Below are 14330 nucleotides of genomic sequence, written 5' to 3' on the forward strand. Positions count from 1 at the left end.
CATAGAACCTGCTGTAGATGGTTATCTAATAGGGTTTTTTTGAAAAATAGCCACTTTACAACTTCATTTTAGAAAAATAGCAAAAAAAAATTTTTTTTTTAAAAATAACCACCTTTTAGTACATCAAGACCAAAATACCCTTTTGTACTTTTTTTTGGGTCTATTTTCTCTACCGAAATACAACTTTGTTTTAGTTTGTTGTTTTTGGTTTTTTTTTTTTTTTCCTCCATTCCCTTTTCCTTTCGAAACAGAACTAGGGCATAAAAATAAAGCTTTCCCTTTCCCTTTAGAAACACACCAGCAGCGCCATTTTCACTTCAAGCAAAAAACACACCAGCAGCGCCATTTTTCCTTTCCCTTTAGAAGCACACCAGCAGCGCCATTTTCACTTCAAGCAAAAAACACACCAGCAGCGCCATTCTACCCATTCGCCGGTGTCATAAAAGAACCAGTTTGTTGAGACGGTGAGCTCACTCTTTGATTTTTTTAATTTTTTTTTTTTTAATTTGTTCCGACGGTTCTTCTTCTGTTTGGTGGCTCAGTTCTACCAAAGCCAAATTAGTGAATTCTTTGCATCTTCGGGATGTTTTTCTCATCATCCAAACAGAGTATTAAGTTTGTCTTTGTTCAATTTTGTTTTAATTTTTAGCTTTCAAATTTGGTGACTAGCTTGCTTAAAATTTGAAAGGTGATTCGTTAGATTTTTTATTCATATATTACGAGAAAAAAACTTATTTATTATTTTTTTTTGGAAATTTCTTCAAAAATCAATGCTCCAGATGAATGTGACAGTGAGTCAGTGACACTGTTGTGGATAACCTTAACCTGAGATATTATGAAATTTTGGTTATTGGCTGGATTTGGGCTTTTTAGAAATGTTTTTCAACTTTTCAATCTACAAATTAAGAAGCCAGTCTCTGTATAAGTGCTGGTGGTGATATATTCTCGGATGTCTGATTTATGTTAATCTTAATACCAATTCCCATCCGGCTTGGTTTCGAACGACATACATTGCAAAAAGCGTTAGGTAGGTTGAACTTTTAGATTCCATATTCAAATCAATCTCTCTTTTATTTGTGTGCAGTGGAATACATGCAATCATTCTTGAGATGCACATTTGTTTTGCAAACAAAAGCAGAAAGTTAAAAGAGCTATCTTTCATTTTTTGCCTGTTTGGTCTTGTTTGAATAATCCTGGGTTATTACTGAATGAAGATCGTGGTAGTTGATAATTGGTAGTTATATATAGTTTGGCAAACCGACGAAGAAACATAGAAAGAAGAATAATATAATGAAAAAGCAGTATCTTTGCTTTGTGTACTTGAGATTGACATCTGCAATAGTATATTGATATTTCTAATTTTGTCAGATAAAAGAGTTAATTTAGAAAGTTTATACATCTAGTTTCAATATTTATTTGCTTAAACAATTGCTAAAATAACCTGAACTTCTAATAAAACAGGGGCTATGAAAAGAATCCGAAGCCAAAACCTTGGAAGCATCCTCAGCCAATAACAAAAAGTCAGCTATTGCAAATGCTTACTTTTTAAATCTCTGTTTGTTTTATGTCATTACTTTTTATTTGTGGCTGCTTTTTAACTTGGCTGCTTTTTAACTTGCTCTTTCTTTTTTGCCATTTTTTCTGTTCATTAATGCTTCTTGTAGCTTCTCTGATGCTTTCTATATGTTGTTGTTAGTGATTCCATGCGGATGCTTGATTCTTGTTCTTTGTTTATGGTTTCTGTATGTACCCTTTAGATGGTTGTTGTGGCCCTTGCTTTACTAATTTTTAGTTTTCTTTTTTGTATGCATTTTTTGCATTTAATAGTGCTTCCTGGAAACTCTTGTCTTCTTGTTTATTGTTTTTTATGGACTTCTTTTTGTGTTACCATTTTGTTGTTGTCATTTTCTGTTTTCATTACTGCTTCTTGTGGCTACTCTGTCTGTGTAGTTTGCGTTTGTTATTCCTTGCGTATATACGCCATGATTTGTTGTACTTTGTTTATGGTTTCTTTATGTGTACCTTCGCTTTATATGAATGTTATAGCCCTTGCTTAACATATTTTTAGTCTTCTGGAAACTCTTGCTTTCTCGTGTTGTTATTTTTTGGGGTGGAATTTTGATGTTATCTTTTTTAAATCTCTGTTTGTTTTTATGTCATTACTTTCTACTTGTGGCTGCTTTTTACTTGCTTTTTATTTATTTATTTATTTTTAAGTCATTTTTTTTCCTGTTCATTAATGCTTCTTGTGGCTGCTCTGATGCTTTCTATATGTTGTTGTTAGTTATTCTTCGTGGATGCGTTGAATCTCTGTCCTTTATGGCTTTAGATGTTGTGGCCTTGCTTTAACTACTTTTTACTTTTCCTTTTGGTGTGCATTTATTGTATTTAATATTGTTTCTTGGAGACTCTTGCCTTCTAGTGTTGTTGGTATTTATTGGTTTTTAGGGATTTCTTTTTGTATTACTTTTTGGTTGTTCTCATTTTTCGTTTTCATTACTGCTTCTAGTGGCTATATTCTATGTGTAGTTTGCGTTTGTTATTGCTTGTGGATGCCTTGATTCGTTGTGGTTTGTTTTTGTCTCTCTATGTACCTTTGCTTCATATGATTGTTATGGCCCCTGCTTTACAAATTTTTAGTTTTCTGTTTTGTGTGCCTGGAAATTCTTGCCTTCTTGTGTTGTCTGTGTTTATTATTTTCATGGACTTTTTTGGTTTTACTTTTTTTGTTGTCATGTTTTGTGTTTGTTACTGCTCTTGTGGCCAATGTCTAGGGGTAGTTTGTGTTTGTTATTGTTTGTGGATGCCTTGATTCATTGTGCTTTGTCTATGGTTTTTGTTTGTACTTTTGCTTTAGATGATTGTTATGGTTGTTGTTTTACTTATTTATAATTTTCTGTTTGTTTTGCATTTGTTATTGCTTCCTGGAAACTCTTGGTTTCTTCTATTGTTTGTAATCATTCTTTCTTTCACGAATGGCTTTTGATTTCTTTTGTCCTTTCTTTGTGTTCATTGTTGCAGTATAGGTTTTCTTCTTTTTCCTCATTCTTTGTATGCTCATTGCCACTCCTTATGGCACATTTTTTTTTCTTTTATTGTTTTCTAGTTATTGCTTCCTATGGCCCTTGTTTTCTGTGTATTTTTCCATTCATCGTTCTTTTTGGATGCCTTTTGATTGTTTGAGTTTTGTTAGGTCCTATATAACTCTTTCGTAGATTTCCATATATGATCTGAGTTTGACAATCCGACTTACTTTTTCACTTTTCTTGTTTTCCCCTCTACCATTTTGTTTCATGTAATGCTAAATACCTAATGTCCCATGGACTTTATGACCTTTAGCATTTTGGTCAGTTTTAATTCCTCTGGCATAAAATGTTTATCAATTTTACATGATTCTTTTAGTTGGTTTAGCAGAGGTATTTATCTAGATTGGGATACAGTGTGGGTGGGTAATGGTGAAGAAGTTCCAACCTAATTCCAAATAAACAACTTTTTATGCGAATATTTCCCTTACCTGTATGTCTATGGTAATATCCTAAGACACAAATATATACAGATGTATTACATTCCCTGTTATTTTAATTATCTATTTTGGTTACTCCTCTTAATTGTCTACTTCTTGTTGCTGAATAGGTCTCCGATTTGATCGGAGAAATTGAATGAAATGTGGTGCGGTAGTTGTTAAAATTCCCTCGTTAGGGTATTTTTGTTTTCTCAATATGCTTTTTAGTGATTTTTTGATGTTACTTTTCCTAATTTCTTTCAGGACCATTTAGAATCCTGCAAGCTGGTATATTCAGGCAACAACTGATCTTGTTATAGATTTCTTCAGGTAATGTTGACTTCTTACTTGATATATTCACAGAATAATGATCCTGTTACACCATTTTCAGTTGTTTTTATGTCAAAGTACATGGAAGGGAATGTCAATTGGTGCATTTCTAATCTTACACCTAAAAAATCAAGGCTGATGAGCTTTCAACAGATTTCTTCAGGTAATGGCTATTTCTTACTTGATATTGTTGCACTATTACACTTTTTGTAGTTGTTTTTCTGTCAGAGTACTTGGAAGGGAATGTGAAAAATTGGTTTATTTATTTTCTAACTCCTGAAAAATATATCTATAGTGGTTGATGAGCTTTCATCAGATTTCTTCAGGTAAGTGATGATTTCTCTTTCAATTGTGAATCTTGATTGGAAAAACAATGAAAAAGCATATTTTCCTTCTTAGATTAGAGCTCAATGTTTATTTAAATTGTAAATTTATATCTGTTTTGATTGTTCAAGAATTGTACCATATATCTCATTCTTTCAGCAAGTACAAGTCCAGAAATTCTTGGAGCGCATGCTCTGTACATGGTTTGTTATTGAGGAACTGATAAATGGTTGTCAATTTCCATGGATTGGATTTTCTGTCAATTGATAATAGGTCTTCTATGACTCTTCTATAGATTTCCAGATATGGTCTGAATATATCCAGTGAACAAATAATCTAATACCTAATCCATTTTAGATCCAAGAGTAACCAGCACTACCATTGTCAACTCCGCAAATTTTAGGTAATATATATATATATATATTGTGCAGTTTACTTTTCTTTGTTTTTATTATATTCTGATGTAATTAATGGTTTTTTTTAGAGTTTTTAGTTTTTTTTTTTTTAAAATTATACATGTCCAAATTGTGTAATGTTAACTATTTATTTATTCATGTGCCTTCCTTTATTTATTGTGCTAACTGAAATTCTGTAATGTATTGACAGTTGTTGATTCCACTAAACAAGCGCAACATACATTGGGTGGTAGGGCACGTGGACTTGAAAGAGCGTCGCATGACTGTATATGATTCAGATAAGGCTGGTAACCGATACAAGGGACAAATTTATTTCCAGAAATTATGCATAATGTTACTATATTTACTGCGGTCTGCATCCTTTTATGAGCAGCGGCCGGATCTTGTAGACTCCGTTGACGAGTTTACATGTGAATTGGCACAAAATACCCCTCAGCAAAGTAACGGGTAAAACCCCTTAATACTTACATGTTTGTTGAATAAATATTAACTATTGAATATGGTTCTAATAATACTAATATATGTTATAATAATTGTTTGTTTTTGTAGTGGTGACTGTGGCATATTTACACTCAAGACCATCGAATTTTTACATGCTAGATTACCATTGACATTCACACAAGATGACATGGAGTTCTTTAGGAAGAAGTATGCATATGAGGCTTACAACAAAGAACTAAGCATATGAGCTGCGTGGTGATGCATTTTTCTTTCCTTTTGTTATGTTTATAGATGCATATTATTTATTATATTTCACTTTTAATTGTGAATATAATGGTGGCTTATAATGTTCATTTAACAAAGATAACAATGTGGTATTGATGTCAGGATAAGTAATTGACCTTATAGGAAATGTGCCATATTTATTTATTAGAATTCCGTTATGCACAAAAGCCTTAAGAGCTCAATTACAAATTTTAAAAAAATTTCCGCTTGTCGCAAAATATTTCCTATAGGCGGAAGAATTTTCCTACTGGAGGAAAAATTTTCCTCCAGTCGGAAATCCCATATGAAGAAAAATTGAAACCTCTGGATAAATTTCCGCCAGGTGGAAAAATTTTCCTCCAAGCAGAAATAGTTTTTGTAACACCCCGTCCCAAATCGCACCGGAATCCGTGCATGTTGACCGAGGTTGACCGTTGACCGTTGACCGAAGGGGGTCAAAAGTTGACTTTTTGACTCGGTGAGAATTTTGAGTTGACTAGGGTACCGTGGCGAAGTGCACGATGCCACGAGTTCGTAGACTGGTAGCACGTCGAAAATGGAGCTACGGTTTGAAAGTTATGGACGAAACAAGTTGCGGTCCAAACTGTCCAAGGGGTGCCGGAGTTGACTTTTTGTTTATGGGGAATTGAGCTTTGACTCATGCATGGTTGTGAAGTGCTCGTCGATACGAGTTCACAGACTAGCGGCACGCTCAAAACGGACATCCGGTTAAAAAGTTATGGACGTTTGAAGTTTACCAGATACCGTATTATTTTAATGTTTTTGGGTCGGTGAACAGTGAAATGCCACGTGTCAGCTTTTGAGTGGTCCACGTGGCATGAACAGTGTCATGCAGGGTTTTAATTTTGAAAAAACTCTCGGGGAAGAGAGAGAAAGAGAGAGAGGAGAGAGAAAGAGAGAGAGAGGACCCGCCGGTCGCCGGTCATTTTCATGTTTTTCCGGCCTAGTTACTGTACACGCGCCGGCCAGCCAGATTGCCCACCTCATTTCCGGCAAAACCTCCAAATTTCACGGCGAACGGCCGCCGGACGCGCCCGGATCGGACGTCCGAAGTTTGGCGGCGATTTTTCCCCTCCACCGCCGGCCACCGCGAATCGGCACTGTTCCGGCCATTTTCCGGCCACACGCGCCTGACAGCCTTGATCCTCTCCTCAAGTCCGGCCTACCCACCAAAAATCACGGCCATCGGACCACCGACGCGCCGGGATCGGAGCGTTTTCCGGCGAGGGGTCGAAAATCTTCAAACGGTGATTTCTCCGCCGTCCGACCTCCGTTTTGCTCACCGTCGGTCCCGTTGGATTGCTCTCCTCACGATCTACAAATCTGCAAAATTTCACAGCAAACGGCCACCGCCGGAAAATACTGTTTCGGCGACGGTTGCCGGTGACGTGGCGGCCTGCCGGAAATTACTGTTCCGGCGAGTACCCGAAAATTCCGGCCAGCTCCAGTCCGCAGTGTTCGACCTCCTGAACCCAAATCCGACTTCCGTTTCCACCAATTCGCGACGGTTTGGGAGAATTGCGGAGCCGAAACCCGAAAAGCTTCCCGATAAAATTCAAACCCCGTCGGGTACGATCATCGAAAATTAAGACCGGATCTGTGATTAGCATCACTCGAGCTTCGATTCGGTATATGATTCGTAAATTTTAGTTATCGTTTGTGTTTTGACCCCCCGGGTACCGGGTATTATTTACCCGAATAAAATATTAATTTATTTGGCTGTCTGTGAATTTTGTTCTAGGAGCACCGGTGAGTCGTAGAATTGATCCCGTAGTGGATCATGGGTTAATTGCGTGCTCCAGGTGAGTGACCCACCTTCAAATTAATTTTGGGAATTTAATTGGTGAATATATAATGTGTGATTTAAATATTTGGAATTTAATTTCTATGTGCCAAATATTTATTTGAATTATTGTGGAATTATTTGTGAATTTATCGGATTTAAGAAAATGTGTATTTCACCAATTTATGCCATGTGGAATTATTTTATGGTTTTGAGGATTTTGAAATTGGTGTGGTTTTAATGGTAAATTGGGCACGATTCGATTTTCAAATATTTCAAGGAAAATATTTGGTTATGTTGGTGATTTCAATTTTTATGAAATATGCCCATAAAATATTATGGGATTTGATTATGATATTTCGAAAAATTATTTATGCTTGGAAAAAATGTGGATATTTGAATTGATGGATTTGGGAGTTGGTGGATTTGAAAATGATGGAATTTATGGCATTGATTACAAAGAAATTGTGGGAAAATTCCCGGTTCAAGCGGATGGATTATGCCCGCTATGCTTATGAAAAATGTGAAATTTGTTTTATGATTTAAATTTATGGATTTTATAATTTTTAGATGCACCGTGCACGTACTGGTGTTCTGATTATGTGATATGGTATATGTGATATGGTTAGTGTGCACACGGTTGTGATTAGCGCGCAGGTGGGTGTGAGTAGCGCGCGGTTGATATTATGAGGGTGTCCTGTGCATGCCATCGGAGAGGGCGGCCACCCCCCATGGCCGGGACACCAGGTTAGCAGCGGCGCAGTGGGACGCCACGCGACAGTATGCCGGTTTCTTTCTATAACCTCCTGTCTGGCGGTACCTTGGGACGCTGGGTACTGTTGGCGCCACTGGTATATAGTGGGTGCATCAAATGATTTTCAGAACTGTGTTTTAAAAATAAAATGTTTGGAAACTGAATTGGAATTAAAGATATAATTGTTACCGCTTCTGGTATTTAATTGATGTCTTGGTTTCGGGGAATATGGATAAAGGGTTTTGTGAAATTGTTTTAAAAGGGGAACCTTTCCAACTGAGAGAATTGTAAGGGTTTTGAGAGAAAATATTATTTCCAAATAATTATTATTTATACTTATTACTGTGATAATATATGGTATAGTAGTAGGGTCGCTCACTGAGATGATTAGCATCTCACACTCTTAAATTCCGTTCCTCTAGGTACCAGGTTGTCGGTGTTCACTCGGAGCGGACTTGATCTTCCTCGCTGTTTTAGTTCGGCAGTACCCTGTTATTCTTTTATTGCAGTTGTAATATTTCTTTCACTCTTGTTGTATTTATTTTGCACTGGATTACTGTATTTATTTTTTTTAAGTACTGCAATTTGTGGAACCAATTTGTAGTTTGTGGGAGGAATAAGGGGATATTTTTGAAGTGTGTTTTCAGTGCAGGTAAATTTGTGGTAAGTAAATCCCTTAGGGGAGGTGCTGCCAGATTTTCCGTTGGAAGGTTCGGTGGTATTTCCCTGGGATCAGGGCTGTCTAGGGTTCCGGAGGAGGAATTCTGGACGGGTCCTGACAGTTTTCCTCCTGTTGGAAAACATTTCCTCCAAGCGGAAATCGTTGAATAATTTTTACTCCTATTAGAAACTAATTTCCTCCACTTGGAAAATCAATTTCTAATAGATTATATAAGTTAATAGTAGGGTAAAAAAAATTGGGAGTGGAGACAAATATTATATAAGATGAAGATGGAGTTAACAAAAAATGTAGTGACATTTAAAATCAATAACCATTTTATATCCACCGTGGAGTAGAAAATATTATATCCAATATATGAAATAATTATCAAAACATATTAAACCATAACACTAAATTAAAACTTTCTAATTCAAAGCATAAGACAATGGATTCGTACATCTCTGCCTATAATGTCCAACACCACCGCATCGGCTACATCTACGTCCAATAACATCTTCACCTTCAGATGGTATGCGTTGCATCCTCGGTCTACCGGCTCGCCTACGTGTCCATCTTGGTGGAAGAACAATGCGACTTGCCACGTCATCCAGGACATGCCACTGTTTTTCATCTAACAAAGGATAAATGGACTCAGCATAAGCTGCACGATATGCATCCGCGGTGTAGTAATGAGAACACATGCCATAAGGAGCAATTTTTCGATCTCTGCAAGCGGCAATACAATGATCACAAGGATATTGATCAAGATCGAAGACTTTGCATGAGCATGTTTTTGATTGGAGATTAACTGTACCCCTCAAACTCCCACCTTCCACAAGAAATTCATGCATATTAATGGCTTTCACACGTAGTCCGATGGACTCCAAATTTCGTAGTTTGAGTTGCTCTTCCATATGGTCAGTCACAGGCTTTGTCAATTTTGCACTTGCAGTACGTCGCTCATAAAACCACCTTTGCAATAAATCCCGTATGTGCTCTATTAATGCTACTATTGGCATCTCTCTAGCATCTAGCAGAATGCCATTCAAGCTTTCTGCAATATTGGTGGTCATGATAGTGTACCTTCTACACGGACAAAGAGAACGTGCCCACCTTGTAGGGTCACATGATCGAATGTACTGGGCAGCCCTACTGTTTTTTGCCTCAATTTGTCCCATATAAAACTCAAAATCTTCAACCAAATATGCACTAGCTGCGAGCATGAAACATTGTATTATTGATTCATCTTTCGCATGTCCATTTACTTTAATATTTCTGCTTATATGGTACATGCACAACGCATGGTATGCATTGGGAAAAACTTTGCGTAATGCCCTTTCAATAGCGGGGTGTCTATCACTCACAAACATCAAATCTGGAAAATCTCCGATGGCATCCTTCAGGTTTTGGAAAAACCATGTATATGCTTGCTCGTTCTCTCCATCTCCAATGCCGAAAGCCAAAGGATATATTTGCTTATTGCCATCCATGCCCGATGCAATATACATGTACCCTTTGTATTTCCCTTTCAATGTAGTTGCATCAACAGCCAACACGGGTCTTATGTGGGATTTAAATCCCCTAATGCATGCTCCAATCGCCATAAAGAAATATACAAAATTGTTATTATCGTCTGTTTTGATATGTGTAACAGTCCCAGGGTTCTTCGACACTAACTCATAACAATAGGCAGGTAACTTAGCAAAATTCTCCTCTGGAGATCCCCTAACACTGTTAAATGCATACTCTTTACCTCTCCATGCTTTGTTGTAGCTTATATTCACCCCATATTTCTGCAAAAAATCATGTTGAATTTCTTTGGGTTTGTAAACACGTGCAATACCTTCATATTTAGATTTGATTACATTGCCCGATAACCCGGCTACTGGCTTGCTTGTGTTCTCGATGCACGATATCTAACGAGCAACTATGTACATTATCAAAAATTCTCACAATAAATATTTCTCCATTTTTAAATGTGGTTGCACGTAGTCGCCATTTACAAGTATTTTCCAAGCATATAACCTCATACCGTTGTGTAGTTGACCGTGTCACCTTGAACTCCTTATTTTCTCGCATGCAATAGATACTCAGTTTATTCTGTAGGTCACGTTTGTTGTGAAATAATTGTCCAACTACTATGCTCTCATAGCCAGTGAACTTTGACGAAAATATGGCCATAGAACCACTTCTGTTGCTCGATGATACGTGGTCACTTGTAGCACGATGAACCCTAACATCATCAACTCCTTCATTGTTCATTTCAGGATGCATATTATTATCATTGTCCGGCAACTCATGATCAAAATCTACATCATTATGATCAACATCATCCCCTGCTGCATTGTAATTCTCATCATGATCAATATGATGCAACTGCTCATACTCCTCGTCGTTAGGAAACCGTTCAGCATAGTCACCTCCAACATCAACTCCTTCGTGGATGTTAAATGATGTCCAGGCCCCACGAACATCAACTTGATCTCTAAACTGAGTTTCTTGAACCATAATTTCCTGAGATGTAGCCTGAATAGGTTCAGTACCGGAAGCTTGTGGTAGACGAGCGCCAATTGGAGGACAAGAAAAAGAATGAAGATTACTCCCACTATCCAAAGCAAATGCTGTTTGATGAACATTTCTACATACATGTTCAACTTTCGAAATCACCTCAACATACAATGGAGGCCGCATCATTGTCATCCCTCCATTCCTCACTTCTTGAAGAAAGTATTTCACATCCCTATCACATCGTATTTCTGTAGGATCCAACTTTTCTGCACATCGTCCATATATCCATTTTAGCTTTAGCAAATATTCATTTCGATCTATCTTAATAGAATTGAAAATCTCATCCTCTAACTCTGATTTTGTGCATCTCTTGCCGACGGAAACCATTACATTTTTACCATTTCGATATTCCCAATCACCACTATCATTTTGTACCAATGTTCCATTGTATAAAACCGCAATTACAATGTCATCATCCTCCATTTTACTACAAAATTAAATAAATAATGTTAAACTAAATCAATAAGTATATAAAATTTTGAATAATACTGAACAAACATATTAACTATATTAAAAAAGTTGATTCTGTTTTTTTTTTTTGGGCCAAATATAGCTTTTTCCTACTGGCGGAAAATTGGCGGAAAACTGGCAGAAAAATGGCAGAAAATTGGCGAAAAACTGGCGGAAAATTGGCGGAAATTTTGCGAAAACTGACAAACTGGAGGAAATTGGCGGAAGTTCATCTTTTTCGCCAAATTTCCTCCGTTTTTACTGTTTTTCGCGATTTTTCAGTTTTACACAAAATTTCTCCCATTTTCAAACCATATGCCACCTAAGTATCTTTAAAATCACATATAACATCTCATAAATTAATTTCTTGCATACCCATATCAAATAAAAAGTTTAAAAAATCCTAAACTAATAAAACTTACAAGAAAAAAGAGAAAGAGACATATTTACTTACTTTCATCTAATAAGAAAAAAGATAAAATTTTTACCTGATTTTAGTTTGAGATATGAAAAAATACAAAAAAATAAGAGTGAGAGGCGATGAGATGCAAAGAGTGACCTTAGAGAAACCCCACGAACAGCTGTGTAGAGGAAGAAAGGAAAGGGTAAAAAAAAAAAACCTTTTGCGTAATTTTCAATTTTATCAAGGGTATTTTTGTCCCAAGGTGGTTAGTTTTAAAAAAAAAAAAAATTTGCTATTTTTCTAAAATGGAGTTGTAAGGTGGCTATTTTTCGAGAAAACCCTATCTAATAAAGGACGATGAAAAAAATACCATCGACTTCAAACGCACCCAAGGTCCATGACAATACATGAAAGATTTAGACTTACTCGAATATATACAAATAATAAGAGACTTTAAGACGCCCCCTTTTTTTTTTTTTTTTGGGTTGCTAAAAGAGACTTTAAGACGCCCTTGTAGTACTAATTAATGACACTTTGATTGTTTAATTATTGAGTTTCCTTTTAAATTTGTTTTTTTTTTTTTTTCAAATAGGACCTGATTAAAAAAAATAGGATTTGTATCTATTTTATTTATTTAACTATTTAGGAAATTATGAAAGGATTTGGATCTTCTTCTTATTTATGTTATACTTAAGTTATCTAAGAACATCTCTAATGATTAATGTGAATTGTTTTTAATATGGTATATAAATTTATATTATCTAAATTTAAACGGTATAAATATATAATCATTTTTAAAATTCTTCCCCAATGATAATATTTATGAAAATTATTTATTATTGTTATTTAATTATATATTTTATAAATATTTTTTCCTTTTTAAAAAATTAATTTTTATAAAAATAATTTGAATTTAGAAATCTTTACAATGCCTAAAAGTAAACAATCATTTAATAATGTTCAAGCCACATCAAAGTTGATATTCATTATAAATATTACCTTTGGAGAGTAACGTCTTTAAAACATTATTTATAGAAAAATGATTGATGAACAATCATCAGTTAGATTTACATATACAATTTAAATAGTTATTATTAAAATATTTATTTTAAAAATTTTATTGCAAAAAATAATATAATTAAATATTTCAATTAAAATTTACCATTTAAATTTATAATTATTATCAATAATAATAAATAGCAAAATTCATATTTATATTACTTATTTAGCATATTTATTTTTACAATTTATATTCCCATTAAAAATGCTCTAAACTAATAGTTATTCCCATCATGGTATATTTGTATATGACCAAACACAAATGTGAAAGGAAGAAGGGCGGCTTCTTTCACAAAGTCACCTGTGATTGCTGACGCCGCGACAGGATTAATGTAACGAACTGGCGCTCCACAACCAAATTCCTTAGCAAACGATTACACATTATAATCCCAGCAATCAGCATATTGGCCCGGGCTGACGATTCTGTTCTAACAGCAGTCTCGCATCCATGGAGGTAGTCTTCTTTAAACCATATAGTTTTATCCCTAATAAAATAATCCACTAATTGAGCCGAAAGATATATGCTCCTTTAAGTAAGTTTATATGATTGAAAAAAAAAAAAAAAAAAAAAAAAAAAAAAAAGTAGTAAGTTTATATGGATAATTGGCAAAAGAGAGAGCATCAAAACTTATCATCCACCGAGAAATTATTCGTCCATGACCATGTGTGGGGTACTAATATGGTACACGCATCCATGTAGAGGCAGCCATATTAATTTCAAAAAGATATGTGTCTTCATATTGTCCAATTGAACAAAATAACATCATTAAAAAAATGTCAAATTTTCCCATTCCTTAATTTGCTATTCACTGTATAATTCTCCCTTCAGCAACGGTTCTTTCCAATTTTCTACATCCTATTTCTTCCTGATCATCTGAGAAAATTTCTTGGTGGTCTAGCTAGATTCAGAATTTGAGCCCGTATCTACAATTCTTGGAATCACACCAGAGCGATATACCATGGAAGAGGTACAGAATCATTATCTTCTAGTTTGTGAATCAAAGTTAGATAACATTATAATGCCTCAATTACCTTTGACTTGCATAATACCTCAACGCATCTTTGTTTCTAGAAAATCTGTTCATATACCAATCCATCTCGATGCATTAATGTTCCACAACTACCATCACATTTAATACCTTCAGCTCATAATTATTATGGAATTAGTTAAGTCTGTAAGTCATGAATCCACTTTCTATACCAACTACTAGCAAGCTGTCTAATTAATGTTCATACTGGAATACTATCCTCTAAATAAGTCAAAATTTTACATATATAGAATGATGGTGATTTCAATTTTTCTAATTAATGCTAATTAATTCAGATGGCAAATATGAAAATGGACCAAATAGAG

At 35.3% G+C, this 14330-nt stretch overlaps 1 long non-coding RNA gene across 3 annotated transcripts; it reads left to right on the forward strand.

The window, feature by feature from the left end:
• Positions 1 to 25: 25 nt before the first annotated feature.
• Positions 26 to 5425, forward strand: LOC125424058 (uncharacterized). 3 transcript variants are annotated; one of them, XR_007242837.2, is made up of 5 exons: positions 26 to 464; positions 1462 to 1520; positions 3767 to 4559; positions 4763 to 5019; positions 5122 to 5425. It is a non-coding gene; the product is annotated as an uncharacterized LOC125424058 (long non-coding RNA). The 3 variants fall into 3 exon arrangements; XR_007242835.2 differs by lacking the exon at positions 1462 to 1520; XR_007242836.2 differs by lacking the exons at positions 26 to 464; positions 1462 to 1520 and adding an exon at positions 498 to 1027.
• Positions 5426 to 14330: the final 8905 nt, after the last annotated feature.

The sequence above is a fragment of the Ziziphus jujuba genome, chromosome 9, assembly GCF_031755915.1.
Source record: "Ziziphus jujuba cultivar Dongzao chromosome 9, ASM3175591v1".
NCBI lineage: Eukaryota > Viridiplantae > Streptophyta > Magnoliopsida > Rosales > Rhamnaceae > Ziziphus > Ziziphus jujuba.